This window comes from Rhinopithecus roxellana, chromosome 9 (assembly GCF_007565055.1).
Source record: "Rhinopithecus roxellana isolate Shanxi Qingling chromosome 9, ASM756505v1, whole genome shotgun sequence".
Lineage (NCBI taxonomy): Eukaryota > Metazoa > Chordata > Mammalia > Primates > Cercopithecidae > Rhinopithecus > Rhinopithecus roxellana.
Genome location: NC_044557.1, coordinates 92776605 through 92790826, shown reverse-complemented (window position 1 = coordinate 92790826; position 14222 = coordinate 92776605). Strand labels below are relative to the sequence as shown.

The window sequence follows — 14222 nt, the reverse complement described above, 5'->3', positions numbered from 1 at the left end:
AAGTGGGGGTTAGAAACCATCCCTACTTGAGGTGACTGCATAGAGCAGTAATATGTCAACACTGAGGACACCTATCATCACCTTTGTCTTTTCTACACCCTGTTCTAAGCACAATACCGGTGCACATTGGCTGGGCCCACAATAAGCTCCCGATGAGGGTACTGGGTATTATCTCCAGCTTTCAGAGCTGGGACAGAGGCCAGCAGTGGTCAAGCCACCTACCCAAGGCCCTCGGCCAGTAGGTGTAAAGTCAAGATTATGGCCAGTGCAGAACCCCAACTTCACACCTGCTGGTATGAAGTGGATGGTGCCAGGCTGAGGTCCGCCCCTGCCCTGGGCCTCCTTGGTGTCTGAGCTGTGGAAGAGGGACCGGCCTATCCCCACTCCATGGTGGCAGTGTGAGCACTGGGCGGGCTTTGCGTGCGGCGCAGTTCAGGGCCTGGCAGGGGCAAGCGTGAGCCTTCCTTTCCCTTGTTTTGTTTTCTCCCTGCAGCTTAGCTCCACCCGCTGAGTCACCCCTGAAGCTGGCAGCTGTGCTCTCATGGCCGAGCCCGGCCTGGACCCACTCGATGCCGCTCTCCTTCCCCGGGTCAGGAAGGATCTGCCGTGAGGGAAGCCAGACCCATTTCCCTCCAGAAAACATCATCCAAGAGAAACAGGACCACAGTGAGGTGAGGTTTGCGAGGAGGCCCTGGCCACTGCAAGGTAAACAGGTGATGACAAGCTCCCTGTCAATGGCAGGACTGGGGTAGACATTCCTCTCCTTCTATCGATTAAAAATTCAGTCTCAAATGAAGCCAGCCAGCAACTGTGCTGCCCTGAGACTCCCTGTGCCTCCCAGGAGAGGAGGGAACACCCACCCCAAGCCCCTGGGGACAGCAGCCACGGAGCACGAAGCACAGCGTGACTGGGGCCACCTCAGGAGCCTAGGCCAGTCAGCTCCTCATCTGTAAAATGCGACAATGATCCCAGCCCCTGCTCACCTAGACTCGGCTAATTGAACAAATTAATGAATATTGGTTAGTCCTGAGAGTCACTGTCTTTCTTTCTTTTTTCTTTTTCTTTTTTTTTTTTTTTTGAGATGGAGTCTCGTTCTGTAGCCCAGACTGGAGTACAGTGGCATAATCTCGGCTCACCATAACCTCTGCCTCCCGGGTTCAAGCGATTCTCCTGCCTCGCCCTCCCGCGTAGCTGAAACTACAGATGTGCACCACCGTGCCTGGCTCATTTTTGTATTTTCAGTAGAGACGTGGTTTCACTATGTTGGCCAGACTGGTCTCGAACTCCTGACCTCGTGATCTGCCCACCTCTGCCTCCCAAAGTGCTGGGATTACAGGTGTGAGACACCGCGCCATACAATCATGTTACTAATAATCTTGAATATTTAACACACATTGGAATCAATACTATTGGGGTGTGTGTGTGTATATATATATACACGCACACATATATTGCTTAGAACAATTCCCAACCATCACAAAAGAATATTTAACATTAATATTAATATTAGGAAAATGTCACCTACCCAGGATCATCATTCCTCTGAGAAATTCAGAACTGCATGTGTGTGTGTGGATAGTGGCTGGCGGGGTTGAAAATGAAGAAGAAATGGCATGTGTGAGTTTTACACCTACTACATGCAGACACTTGACATACAGCATCTCACTTTGTCTTGGCAACATCTCTGACCTGGACACTGCCAAGCCCCTTTGTGGATTCTCTCTCTTGCTTTCATTCTTTCATTTGACAATTACTCACTGGGCACCAGCCGTCTAGCAGTTACTGTCAAGTGCTGAATAAAACAATGGTTAGACAAAGTAGAATGGCCGGGTGTGGTGGCTCATGCCTGTAATCCCAGCACTTTGGGAGGCTGAGGAGTATGGATCCCTTGAGGTGAGGAGTTCGAGACCAGCCTGGCCAACATGGTGAAACCCCATCTCTAAAACTAAAAAAAAATTAGCTGGGTGTGGTGGTGGATGCCTGTAGTCCCAGCTACTCAGGAGGCTGAGGCAGAAGAATTGCTTGAACCCGGAGGCAGAGGTTGCAGTGAGCCGAGATTGTGCCACTGCATTCTAGCCTGGGCAACAGAGCGAGACTTGGTTGAAAAAAAAAAAAAAGAGAAAAGTAGAATGATTTTCATCCTTGCTCACTGAAAACAACATCACAGGGCAGGACAGAGGCTGAGATTATTAAGGAATCACACAAAGACCAGCTGTGATGGTTAGATTTAATTTATCAGCAGGCATGTGGCTTGTACCTGTAGTCCCAGCTATGTGGAGCCTGAGGCAGGAGGATCACTTGAGCCCGGGAATTCAAGGCTACAATGAGCTATGATCATACTCCAGCCTGGGGGAGTGAGCCTTATCTCTAAGTAAATAAATAAATGTAATGAGCCAGCTTGGTTAGGCCATGGTGTCCAGGAGTTTGGTCAGACACTCTAGGTGTTTCAGGGAAGGTAGCATGCAGATGTGGTTAAGCTCTACATCAGTTAACTCTGAGTAAAGGAGATGAATGCAGGTAGGCCTCATCCAATCAGTTGAAGGCCTGAAGGGCAAAAACTGAGGTTCCCTGGAAAAGAAGAAATTCTGCCTCAAGATTGTAACAGAGAAATCAAGTTCTGCCTGAGATTCCAGCCCTCTGGCCTGCCCACCAGGTTTTGAACCTGGCAGCCTCCACAACTGCCTGAGCCAGTTCCGAAAGTTGAATCTCTTAACGTGCATACACAAACATGGGATAGGCTCTGCTCTCCTGGAGAGCCCTGACTGGCAGCCTTCAGTGCCACAAAGCAGAGGGCATGGGAGGGACGGGCGGGTGTCTGGGGGAAGTGGTAGTGACTGAGGGTCCACAGGGTGGACAGGTGATTGGGCAGGGAGTGTGACAGCCTGCCAGGCAGGGGAAGCTACAGGTGTGAAGGCCTGTGGGGACAGTAGGTGAGTCCAAGGAACTGAAAGAAACAAAGTCAAGTGGATTTGTAAGACTGCAGCGGCACTGGCAGGCAGGGGTGGGCCAGGCAAGATCTGGTGGCCCGATGAGGTCTGGACAACCTTCCGGGAGCCACATGAAGCCCTGGAGGAAGGCCAGAGGGAGAGAGGGGACTGGGGACAGGCAGTGACTGCCTTGGTGCCCTCCCTGTTGGACAACCAAGGGCTGGTGGTCCCTTCCTTCTGTCGAATGGCACCATCCACACATTAGCTGTGTCCTCGGGGTTTCAGTAAGTCTCTGTCCTCTTGTCCCTTCAGCCCTAGGGTTGGAAACAGCCCCACCATTCCCAGCCCCAGGGACTGCACCATATTTGCTGTTTCCCACACCACACTGTGACCTTGTGAATAACCTTTCAACTCAGCTCCCCTCCACTGCCCACTTTGAATGCACCATTTGTGTCCTGCCGGCACCATGACCAGTCCAGGTGACCCCACAGACCTAACTCCAAGGGGCATAGCTGACAATGTTCTCTAAGCAATGAGTGCCCCAGGAGCTGTGCTCCATAGAAAGCCATGCCTCCAGTCCCACCCCGGAGACCCCTCTGAGGTGCTGGCCACCTCAGAGGATTTGCAAGAAGCGCATGGGTCAGCTGGATGCCCTGAGCTCTGGCCTCGCCTCCGCTTTGGGTAGCTGCTCTCGCTAGAATCTGCCCAAACTCTGCTCCAACTGCTGCTGGGGCACTCACCCATCGGGAGATTTCGTCATCAGGCTCATGACACTGATAGGGTCTTTGGCAGGGATGGCACCTGGGGATCCCTTGCACTACTCAGCCAAGCTCAACACAGTCCAGTTCTGACCAGGGGGACACCTCAAGCACCCTGTCCCCTAGGCTCCCTGATGACAGCACCAGCCCCTCCCACAGAAATGTAGTCAACACCAGTAGAGCCAGAGGGCAAGGTCCCCTTAGCCCGCCCATGGCTGCTCCAATCAGTGCCTGTGGCTTGACCACCGCCCACTCCCTGCCCACTCCCGGGCCCCTCTGGGAGTTTGATCTGCTGGGTCCTCTCCTGTTGTTCTCTGACACCTGCCGGGCTTAAATATCAAAGAATCTTCATTGTTTGATAATTCTGCAGACAAAAGCCCATGGAATATCTCTAACTCGATCCAGTGGCCTCTGGTCCGCCCTCCTTCTCCCTATCTCCTGCCTCCCCACCTTACCTGTGTGTACCTGACCCATCCGTAGCTAACACATTTCTTTTGTGCGGATGTCTGGGTAAAAATCCCCAGGGGCTCTTCGGGCAGGCATTTGTTCTTTGGGCAGAGAAGGAAGTTGGGCTTTGAGAGACTATGCAGTATTTTAGGGACTAGCTAGAGTACAGTTCCAGGTCCTATGAGGGAGGTGACGCCATAATCCCATTTTACAGAAGGGGATGCTGAGGCCCTTGGGCATCAGTAGCTTATTCCAAGTCATGTGGCTAGGAAGGGGTGAGGGCTGATTCCTGAGCCTGCTCTTCCATGCTTCACTGCCGTACCTCTCACCCAGCTACCCAAGCATGCCTGCGATGCTTCAAGGACAGCTGGCGGCATGCGTATCTTCGCTGCTAGATAGCGAAGCCACAGACTAGGCCGGCTCCAGGATCCACCCCAGGGCAGTTCACACATAGAAACCTGCTCATGAGGGACCAGTACCTCCTGGGACATGATGCCGGGGGCCATAGTGATCCACAAGTGGCAGGTGAATGACAACCAAAGGGAGAAGGAAGGCTGTGTAAGGCAGGTGGCCATGGAGACGGGGGCTTAGCACTGACGGAGGAGGGCAGAAGGGGAGGGTAAACTAGGCCTGTGCCCAAAAAAGCACATGGTGGTGATGATGGAGACATCGGTATGTTTCAGCAAACAGGACGTCCTTCAGAGTGGCTGCTGTGGGTGGAGTTGGATCATGGAAGTCCTGAGGAACATGGACTTGGGGACTGAAGGCAAGGGGGAGCCTGGCTGGCTTGTGAGCAACAGACAGCAGTGATTGCAACTGGCACATGGTGGCTGAACTGGAGAGGGGTGCACGGGACACCCTGTGGGAGTCGAGAGAGTGGTCCAGTCTCCATGGGGGTGACTTGGGAAGCCTATTTCCTTTGGAGCCTCTGTTTCCCTGCTCCTTTCTGCATCGACGCCTGCCCATTTCTCCCACAGCCCAGCAGTGCCAGCAAGTTGGGAGAACCCTTCGATGTGCTTGCAAATCTTCCTCTTTGCACCTTGGTACCTCCTGCTTGTTCCTTTGCTGGGGAACTTGGGGGAAATAAAAAGATTGTCCTGAAGCACAAATAGTGGCTCAGAGTAGGCAGTGTGGAGAAGTGCCCCAGAGAAACCCGATTAACCAGGATTAGGATCACATGAGAAGGAGGTGAATATGTTTTCATATTCACAGCCTCACAAAAAGAATTTAAATCCACAAATCTTCTTATGTGTGTGGATTGAGGAGTGCTAAATTTGGAGTCCCAGAACATCCAAATGACATTAGAAGCGTGTAATGTGGCTGGGAATTCAAGCAGTTGCACCATAGGGCACCAGGCTCACACCTGTCCCAGAACAAAGGATTTCTCCCCATTTGGGTGGTGCAGGAGGCTGATAAAAAAGAGACAATTCAGAGCTCCTAATGCCCCTTGCACCTGCCCTCAGGCATCTGTCGCTGGTTCTAAAACCCTCAGCATAAAGGAAGGGCTGGGGGTATGGCCGCTCTGGAGCTGAGATTCACAGTCTGACACGTGGCTTAAAGAGGCCCCCTCCTCCCTAGTCCCTGATTTCATGGAAATATTTTAACGCTACTGATTTTCAGGGGCATCCAGGAGGCGCCTGAAGTTGCTGAGGGGGGCAACCTCTAGCGGTGTTCACAACAGGGATTAAGATCACATTATAAACCCAGCTGCTACGATGGTGAGGGGCACAGCACCCTCCAGGGTTCTGGGATGGGTGGGAATGTCAGGCGACAGCATGGAATTTGGCATGAACCATCCCATCCCCAGACACTGAAGGTTGGAGGGGTGTCACAGTGTCCAGTTGGATCACAGGACTAACTGCCCTGGCCCAGGCCCAGCTGCACACCCATCCCTGGGCCCCAGAGGAGAGGAAGGGTAGCTCTCATCAGAAAGGGCCCAGTAGTCAGGAAAGGAGGGAGACCTTGCCCTCTTGACAAGGGACTGCCAAGCTGTCCACTGGGACAACCGAGAGCTGTCCACGGGTGGCCGGAGCAGATGGGTAAGGATCGGTACCACGGGTCCAGGGCATGTTCAGAGCAGCTGAAGCGTGGCAGTCCTGGTGAGGCTCGGGATGGAAGATATGAGAGGACACTGCGCAGCTTGGGCCTGCAGAGGCCCAGCAAGCAGGTAGGAGAGCAGGGGCCCATTCTGAACAGGAGGCATTCCCAGAGCCTGTCCCTGAGGGACAGGAGGCGTGGACCATGGAGAGAGTGAGATACTAGTATTGATGTCTCCCCAAGTGTGCCCTCAGCTCATGAGTCCTGGAGATGGCTGCGGAAGAAAGCACTGGGTCCTGTCCCTAAAGTGCACCAAGTCTGCACCAGGCACCAAGTCAGCACTTCTCTCAGGTTGCTTGTTTGACCTCAACAGCTTTACCAAGGGGGTGATATGTTCTCTTTCACAGTGAAGAAATGGGGCTAGGCATGGTGGCTCATGCCTGTAATCCCAGCACTTTGGGAGGCTGCGGCGGGTGGATCACTTGAGGTCAGGAGTTCGAGACCAGGCTGGCCAACATGGTGAAACCCTGTCTCTACTAAAAATACAAAATTATCTGGGCGTGGTGGCACATGCCTATAATCCCAGATACTTGGGAGGCTGAGGCATGAGGATTGCTTGAACCCGGGAGGTGGAGGTTGCAGTGAGCCGAGATCGTAGCACTGCACTTCAGCCTGGGTGACAGAGTGCAGCTCTGTCTCAGAAAAATAGAATAAGATAAAAGGTGATCCAAGCAGCCCAGCTCCAGAGGCCCAGCTCTTCATTCTAAGAATCTACCTTTCAGCCTCAGCTGGTCTCTCTGGATGGTGCCCATGCCCCACCTGGGGGAGCGTTCATGCGGCAGGGGGAGTTCACCTCCACTCAGCCCTACTCTGCCCACCCTCCCCACAAAGTGATCACGAGTCCTCCTCACCCTCTGTCCAATGAGGAGGCAACTCTGGCAGGAGAGGTAAAGGGAGCTATGCTGAATGACTGCTGGGAATGTCCAAACACCCTCATGGCCAGAGGTGCAGGAGGCAGCTCTGTCCCAGTTCTGTCTGAACTGGTCACCAGGTGGGCATCCAATGCTGGGAGTGTGCCTCCCATCCCACGCTGCAGTCCCTTCCGGGACCTCCCGGGGGTGGGAGGACTGGACGCCTTGTCCCCAGCTGCCCGTTAGAAGGCCTCCCACATAGGGAACACAGCATTTTAAAAACGTCTTGTTCTGCTCAACTTTAAAACACACAAGTGCCATTTTATCTCCTCCCACAATGCAGTGACAAGAGGCGGGCCTTGCCAAGGCCGGCTGTACTGCTTAGGTCTTTGGGAGAAACGAAGACTGGAAGGGCAGGAGGTCTAGGGATGGGGCTGGTAGAATGTGTCCAGCACTGGCTAGAGACTGCCATCTGAATTCCAGCTCTAAATCTTGGCCAGCTGGCTGAGCATCCTGGGGTGGGTAGAGGGTGCACATGAGTTTGCACGTGGGGGACACTGCGTATAAGCCTCAGCTCCCTTCAGATGTACAGCATGGGGTGGGAGGAAGAAACGTGATCTAAAGAAAAACCACCCTGGCTGGGCACAGTGACTCACGTCTGTAATCCCAGCACTTTGGGAGGCCCAGGCAGGTGGACCATGAGGTCAGGAGTTTGAGACCAGCCTGGCCAATACAGTGAAACCCCGTTTCTACTAGAAAAATAAAAAATTAGCTAGGCGTGGTGGTACACGCCTGTAGTCCCAGCTACTCGGGAGGCTGAGGAAGGAGAATCACTTGAACCTGGGAGGTGGAGGTTGCAGTGAGCTAAGATTACGCCACTGCACACCAGCCTGGGCCTCAGAGCAAGACTCTGTATCAGAAAAAAAAGAAAAAAAGAAAAAAAGAGGCCGCTCTAGCTATTTTCTCTTGCCCCTCTGTGGTTCTGACTCTTTTCACCTTCTTCTCTCTGCTTGTCCCCTAAATGACCAACACCATCATTTATCCAGGAAGACACTGGCAGGCAAACTTTGCAAGCATGTCTGAGAGTGTGTGTGTTGTGCACTAGAGCTACATAGAAACATTAATAGCTTCTCAGTGAAGAAAAGGGATAATCAAAAACCTAGAAGGATAAATTATTAGGAAGAATTTGCTGTTTCTTATTAACTCAGAGAATGTGTGCAGGGTCTTCAGATTCAATTTCTACTTACAAGGCCCCACAATATGCCTGGGAAGCAATGTTCTCCCTATTTTACAGGTAAGACATGGAGGCTGAGAGAGAATAAGAGCCTTCTGATACGCTGTGTCCTGGAATCTGTTCCAAGAATCTCATTCCTATTTGTTGACTGAGGCTCAGCTTCTGAAAGTGTTGACTGAGTTATCATTCCCCTTCAAACTCAGAAGAGCTCATTCTGAGCTCAGGCTTTGTGCACAAAAAGCAGTGAGATCTTTCCCACTTTACAACACTCCTGACCCAGGAATCTCACGTCTTCTGCCAGGATCCATGAAACACTAACAGGCTAACTTGTTAGTAGCAGCAGGATAAAAGCAAATCCCAGACCTTGCAGCCTCTCCCGGCCTCCTCCATGCCATTTTCTCCTCCTGCCCCCACCTACCTGAAGCCTCCAGTGGGTTCTCTCCACACCCACAATGCAATCCAAGGCTCTCATCAAGGTCTGCAAGATCCTACATGAACTGGTCCCTGCCTACTCTCTGATTCCATTTTCCATGCCTTTCCTTGTTCACTCTGCAGAGTTACATCATCTTCCACGCTATCCCTCAAGCAGGCCAAGCACAGGACCTACACACAGGCTGTCTGCTCTGCCCAGCATGCTCTTCCCACAGGCAGTAAGGTCATTCCGTTACTCAATTCAGGATGCTGGGTCAAATGGCAAACCCTTGCAGAAACTGTCCCTGAACCATGATATGTATCGGCCTCTGCATTTTTTCCTCTATTCTTTTTTCTTTTTTATTTTTTTGAGATAGAGTCTCGCTCTGTCTCCCAGGCTGGAGTGCAGTGGCACGATCTTGGCTCACTGCAACCTCCACCTCCTGGGTTCAAGCGATTTTCCTCCTTCAGCCTCCTGAGTAGCTGGGACTACAGGCGTGTGCTATCACGCCCAGCTAATTTTTTGTATTTTTAGTAGAGACCGGGTTTCACCATGTTAGCCAAGATGGTCTCCATCTCCTGACCTCGTGATCTGCCTGCCTCAGCCTCCCAAAGTGCTGGGATTACAGGCATAAGCCACACACATGACTAACTGACATTGCATACTTACATATAGCTGAAAGGATTCCCCGAGCAACTAAGTTTCTTGAACTCAAGGGCTTTCTTAGTTCCCTACTGTATTCCCAGAAGAGTGACCCTACACTCTCTTTCACAATCACCTGGAAAGTAGGCATTATCCCCATTTTATAGAAGAGGAAACTGAGGCTGAGAAGTCCAGTGATTGCAATTTACCCAATTTAACACTTAGTTAAATTGTTAGAGGTAGGATTCACATCCAGATATGTGCAATGCTAATGCATTGTTTGCAGACATTCCTCCATGAGTTTCTTGCATTCCTACACATCTTGCTGGGTAGACAAAGAATGCAAGGCTCTGACTGCTCTGTACCTGGGTTGCATTTGCAGCAACCAATCCTGAGACATGTGGTAATGTCTCCCTCTGGGACAAAAAGCTGGCTTGTTTGCTGTCTGTCACAAGATGGTGGATCCCCCAAGCTTGGTGTTCCTGTCCTATATCGTAACCCATTGCATGTGCAGGCATCTATATGGGCCCTCTGCATGCCCACTATGGCACTTAGGGGGTGAAGGGGAGCCGACACAAAAGCTCACGCCGCTTTTGAACTGCGAATAATAAAGTTAAGAACTCTGAGTTTTACCGAATAGAGAAAGTGGTCATGTTGCGCCTGAACTGCTGTGGAGGGCACGCGCTGTGTCTTATTTAGTCTTAGTACTCTCGGTATGTGTCCCTGGCCCCAGGCCCTCATAAGCACTTGTTTAATTGACAGGCAGACACATGGATAACTAATGGTGCTGAATGATAATGGGCTTGCTGGTCAACCACTGAGCTGCCTGCTCCTTGGAGGGAAACTACAGGGCTGGGCTCCAAGTCACACAGCACAGGAGTTTTTTGAGCCTTCCTTAACAAGAACTCTTCAGGAGCTTACAGGCCAGAAACCAGACAGAACTGCTTTCTGAGTATTATTTTTCCAGCTGAGTAAGATGCAGTTAATGGAAGGCTTAAGAAATACTTCTGAGCCCTGTGGAAAGAGAGACATACTGCTGCTTCTGGAAATGAGTTTCTGGTTCTGCAGCCACAGGTCTCAGGTCAAGGAGAGGTGAGAATGGGCGAAAGCTCTGGTCTAAATGTCCAAGACAGGATCACCAAGGTACTGTCCCTCTTCCTAGGACATCTCTTTGCTAAGAGCCACAGGTCTACAGAATCAAAGGGGAGCTAACAGAAGCCCAGTCCCCATGCCTGGCTGCTACCTGCCTTAGAGGCAAAAAGGTTGTAGCATTTCCAGACCACAGGAACATACAGATGACCACACCTTTCCGTTCCATTTTCAGAGTCTCCAGGAGGGGGCGGGACTTGCCCAAGGTTGTACACTGGCCCAGGTGGCACTAAGATGAGACTACAGCACATGAAGAGGTACCTGGCCCTGCTGTGGAGCCCAGGGGTCCGGTTCCTAGAGAGCCTGGAGCCTCAGAGCAACTTTCCTGGGACGGGCACCGGGGCCTCTGCCGGCCATAATGGGCTCAATCCTGAACGCTGGTGTGCTGACACTCTGGGATTGTCCAGGCCACGGCACCTAAGGGGGATGGGGCTGTTTTTCCCAAAGACCATCCCTCTTCCGAGTTCTTGGACCCAGGAGCCCTTCTTTTTTATCAACTGACAAATCTATGTGAGCAAAATCAAAACAGAAAACAAAGTCAGAGAGAACCTGGGGTCCCTAACTCCTCAGCATGTCTCTTCCAGCACACCCAGCCCCACGAGCTGCTCCCCCAGGAACCCGGCTGGTGCTAATACCACCCTGAGTCCGCACACAGGGGCCTGAGCCTAATGGCTGTGCCAAGACAGAGGTCCAGAGGTCTGTCAGTCACTGCACCCCCACCCAGCCGCTGTCTGCCTGCTGCACCTCCCTCCCTGAGCTCAGCACAAGGTCCGCAGTGTAGTTTCCAAAACGATTTCTTCTCCTATTTCTGTGGTTTTTGAATCCGGGTTCCTGCTCTGCCTGGAAAGATGGGCCTGACATAGTGGACTGCAGTGTGCTGAGAACTCACAGCTCTAGTTAAAGAAGGCATTTTGAGAATACATACAAAGCAAGAAGATGAAACCATTGCAAGCTTCATCAAAGACAGAAATTGTGCAAAGAGGATTAAGGACTAAGACAAGTAGTTTCCTATTAGAGATACACCTTTCTTCTGCCCCATGCAATTTTTTTTTTTTTTTTTTTTTTTTTTTTGTTGAGACGGCGTCTCGCTCTGTCGCCCAGGCTGGAGTGCAGTGGCTGGATCTCAGCTCACTGCAAGCTCCGCCTCCCGAGTTTACGCCATTCTCCTGCCTCAGCCTCCCAAGTAGCTGGGACTACAGGCGCTCGCCACCTCACCCGGCTAGTTTTTTGTATTTTTTTAGTAGAGACAGGTTTTCACTGTGTTAGCCAGGATGGTCTCGATCTCCTGACCTCGTGATCCACCTGTCTCGGCCTCCCAAAGTGCTGGGATTACAGGCTTGCACCACCGCACCCGGCCTACCCCATGCAATGTTGTTTGATTTTTCTTGCTACACAACCCCCATCCCACTGCCACACTCCTGCAGACACTTGGAGGTGACTAAGGAAGGGATACTAGAGGTGAGCAGCCACTGTGATGGTGGTGGGGGGTGGGGTAGCAAACATCCAGAGAATCAAACTCAAAGGGCGTGATGGTACACCAAGCATACTCTCCGCCTCAGGGCCTTTGCACCTGCTATTCCCTCACCAATACTGTTCCTACCCCAGAATTCATATGGCTTGCTCACTCACTGCATTCACGGTTCTGTCCAAATGCCCCCCTTGGAGAAGCCTTGCCTGATCACCCTAAAATAGCATCGCTGTCTGTGCTGCTTGTTCTGTGGCATTCCCCTTCACAGCCTTCATCAGGAACTAGCACTTGACAGTGGACTGAATGTCTGTCTCTCTGTCTCCCCCGACCAGGAGGCAGGCAGTTCATCCGACTCCCTGACTGCTGTGTGCCTGCTGGGAGCAGCAGTAGGCCCTCAATGAGTATGTGTGGACTGCAGGGACAGCGAGCTGTGAAACAGCAAAAGCACTCAGCACTCAGGGATCAAATATTCATTCTGATTTGTGCCTCCCAAGAGGTGAGGGTGTGGTTGTTTCTGAGCCTCAGTGTCCTCATCTGGAAAATGGGATGATTGCAATGGAACTTCCAATGAGCCCTGCCCATGAACAGCCAGTGCCACTGTCCGGCTAGGTCAGGTGCCCTCTGATCTGTGAACCTTGTGTTTGGAGGGTTTTTTTGTTTTGTTTTGTTTTTTCCCCTAGCTGAGCTCTGCTTGCCCCTGACTGAGCAGACCAACTATCCTCAAAGAAGGGAAGGTAGAACTCAGCCCACAGACTTCCTTTGGCTTTTGCAAAAACAACAAAACCAAAAATACTACAAACCACACCGTGTAACTATGCAACCATCCAGAGTGGTGCTGAGTGAGGCCGAGTCCTGCCTGCCAGGCTCCTCTGTGGTTGAGGCAGAATGTGAGGCACACAGCACACGAAGAGGCACCTGGGCCCTGCTGTGGGGTTCCAGGGGTCTGGTTCCTAGAGATCCTGGGGCCTCGGAGCAACCCTGCTGGGAGAATGGACCCAGGCCCCTGCTGGCCACAGTGTGCTCCATCCTGAACCCGGGTGTGCTGAAGCTCCGGGTTTGTCTAAGCCACGGCACCCCCTGGGAATGGGGCTGCTTTTCTCAAACGCCACCACCCTTCTGAATTCTTGGACCCAGGGGCCCTCTCCTTTCAACCCAGGAATCTGTGTGAGCACCATCCAAACAGAAAACAAAGTCGCAGGTCTCCCCATTTTAAGGCAAAGAAAGCAAGGCAATTTAGAGCACAGGTTCTGGAGTGAAAGAGAGCTGGGTTTGAATCCCAGCTCTGCCACTTACCGGCTGTGTGACCTCAGTGGAGTCTCTTAACTTCTCTGAGCCTCAGTTTCTTCATCTGAAAAACAGAAGAAAATACTCAGGAGACTGAGCATGGGGAGAGGGCGTGAGGATCGGTGAAACAGTTTCTGTCCCTGCTTGACTCAGATACACACAGTAAATGCCACGTGCTCATGTGAAGCCTCTGAGCCTTTTCAAGGCACTCAGTGTGGGGAAAGAAGAGTCACTTAAGGAGCACTGGACGGAAGCCAGGGGACCTTCGTGCAGAAGCTTCCTGTCCCAAACTGCAAACAGAAAGCTCTGAGCTGCATGAGCTCTAAGACCACTTCCTGTTGTAAAAATACTAAATTTGGAAAGCCTGCCCCAAAGAGTTTTAACCAACGTGCAAAACACCGAAATGGGGGAGGAATGAGCCAAAGAGGGCCAGGACAAGGGGATCTTGCTCAAACCCTGAAGGATAAGCACAGGTAGAGTAAACAGAAAGTGAGAGGATGGCACATCCTTTTTCTGGGACCTGCTGTGTGCCCGGCACTGGGTTAAGGCCTTTCACATCCATTATTTAGCCTCATGACAGTCCCTTGGGGTAGCTCCAGCCTCGCCATCACACACAGAGTGAAACCAAAGCTCGGAGGTCGAGCAGCTCGGTGGACTAAGGGGAGCAAGGGCAGAATGGGGACTGGAACCCAGGTCTGCAGGTCAAAGGCTGTTCTCACCCACCCCCATCCCCAAGGAAGTGTGTGCACTCACAACAGGGCTGGGGGCAGGTCACAGATCTCATTGGGCCGGGGTGGGAGGTAGTTCTGAGTCTGGCATATTCTTCTAACTGGCAGGAAACAGACAGCTAGGCATTTTGTGAAGGACAGAGAGACGTGAACCTAAGACTCAGGATCAGAGAAGTGGTGTTGTCATTGCTGTAATTTTTTTCCTAAATCCTGAATGAGAAGAGG

At 51.9% G+C, this 14222-nt stretch overlaps 1 protein-coding gene across 5 annotated transcripts in view; it reads right to left on the bottom strand.

The window, feature by feature from the left end:
* ST3GAL1 (ST3 beta-galactoside alpha-2,3-sialyltransferase 1) overlaps positions 1–14222 on the bottom strand; it is a 116369-nt gene that overhangs the window by 31322 nt on the left and 70825 nt on the right. For 4 of the 5 annotated variants that reach the window (XR_749812.2, XM_010380281.2, XM_030937388.1 and 1 more), the window contains one exon: positions 13279–13333. The gene's annotated coding sequence lies outside the window, so the exon portion shown is untranslated. Of the gene's footprint in view, positions 1–13278; positions 13334–13430; positions 13561–14222 lie in introns of those variants that run through there. The other variant, XM_030937390.1, reaches the window with a different exon arrangement.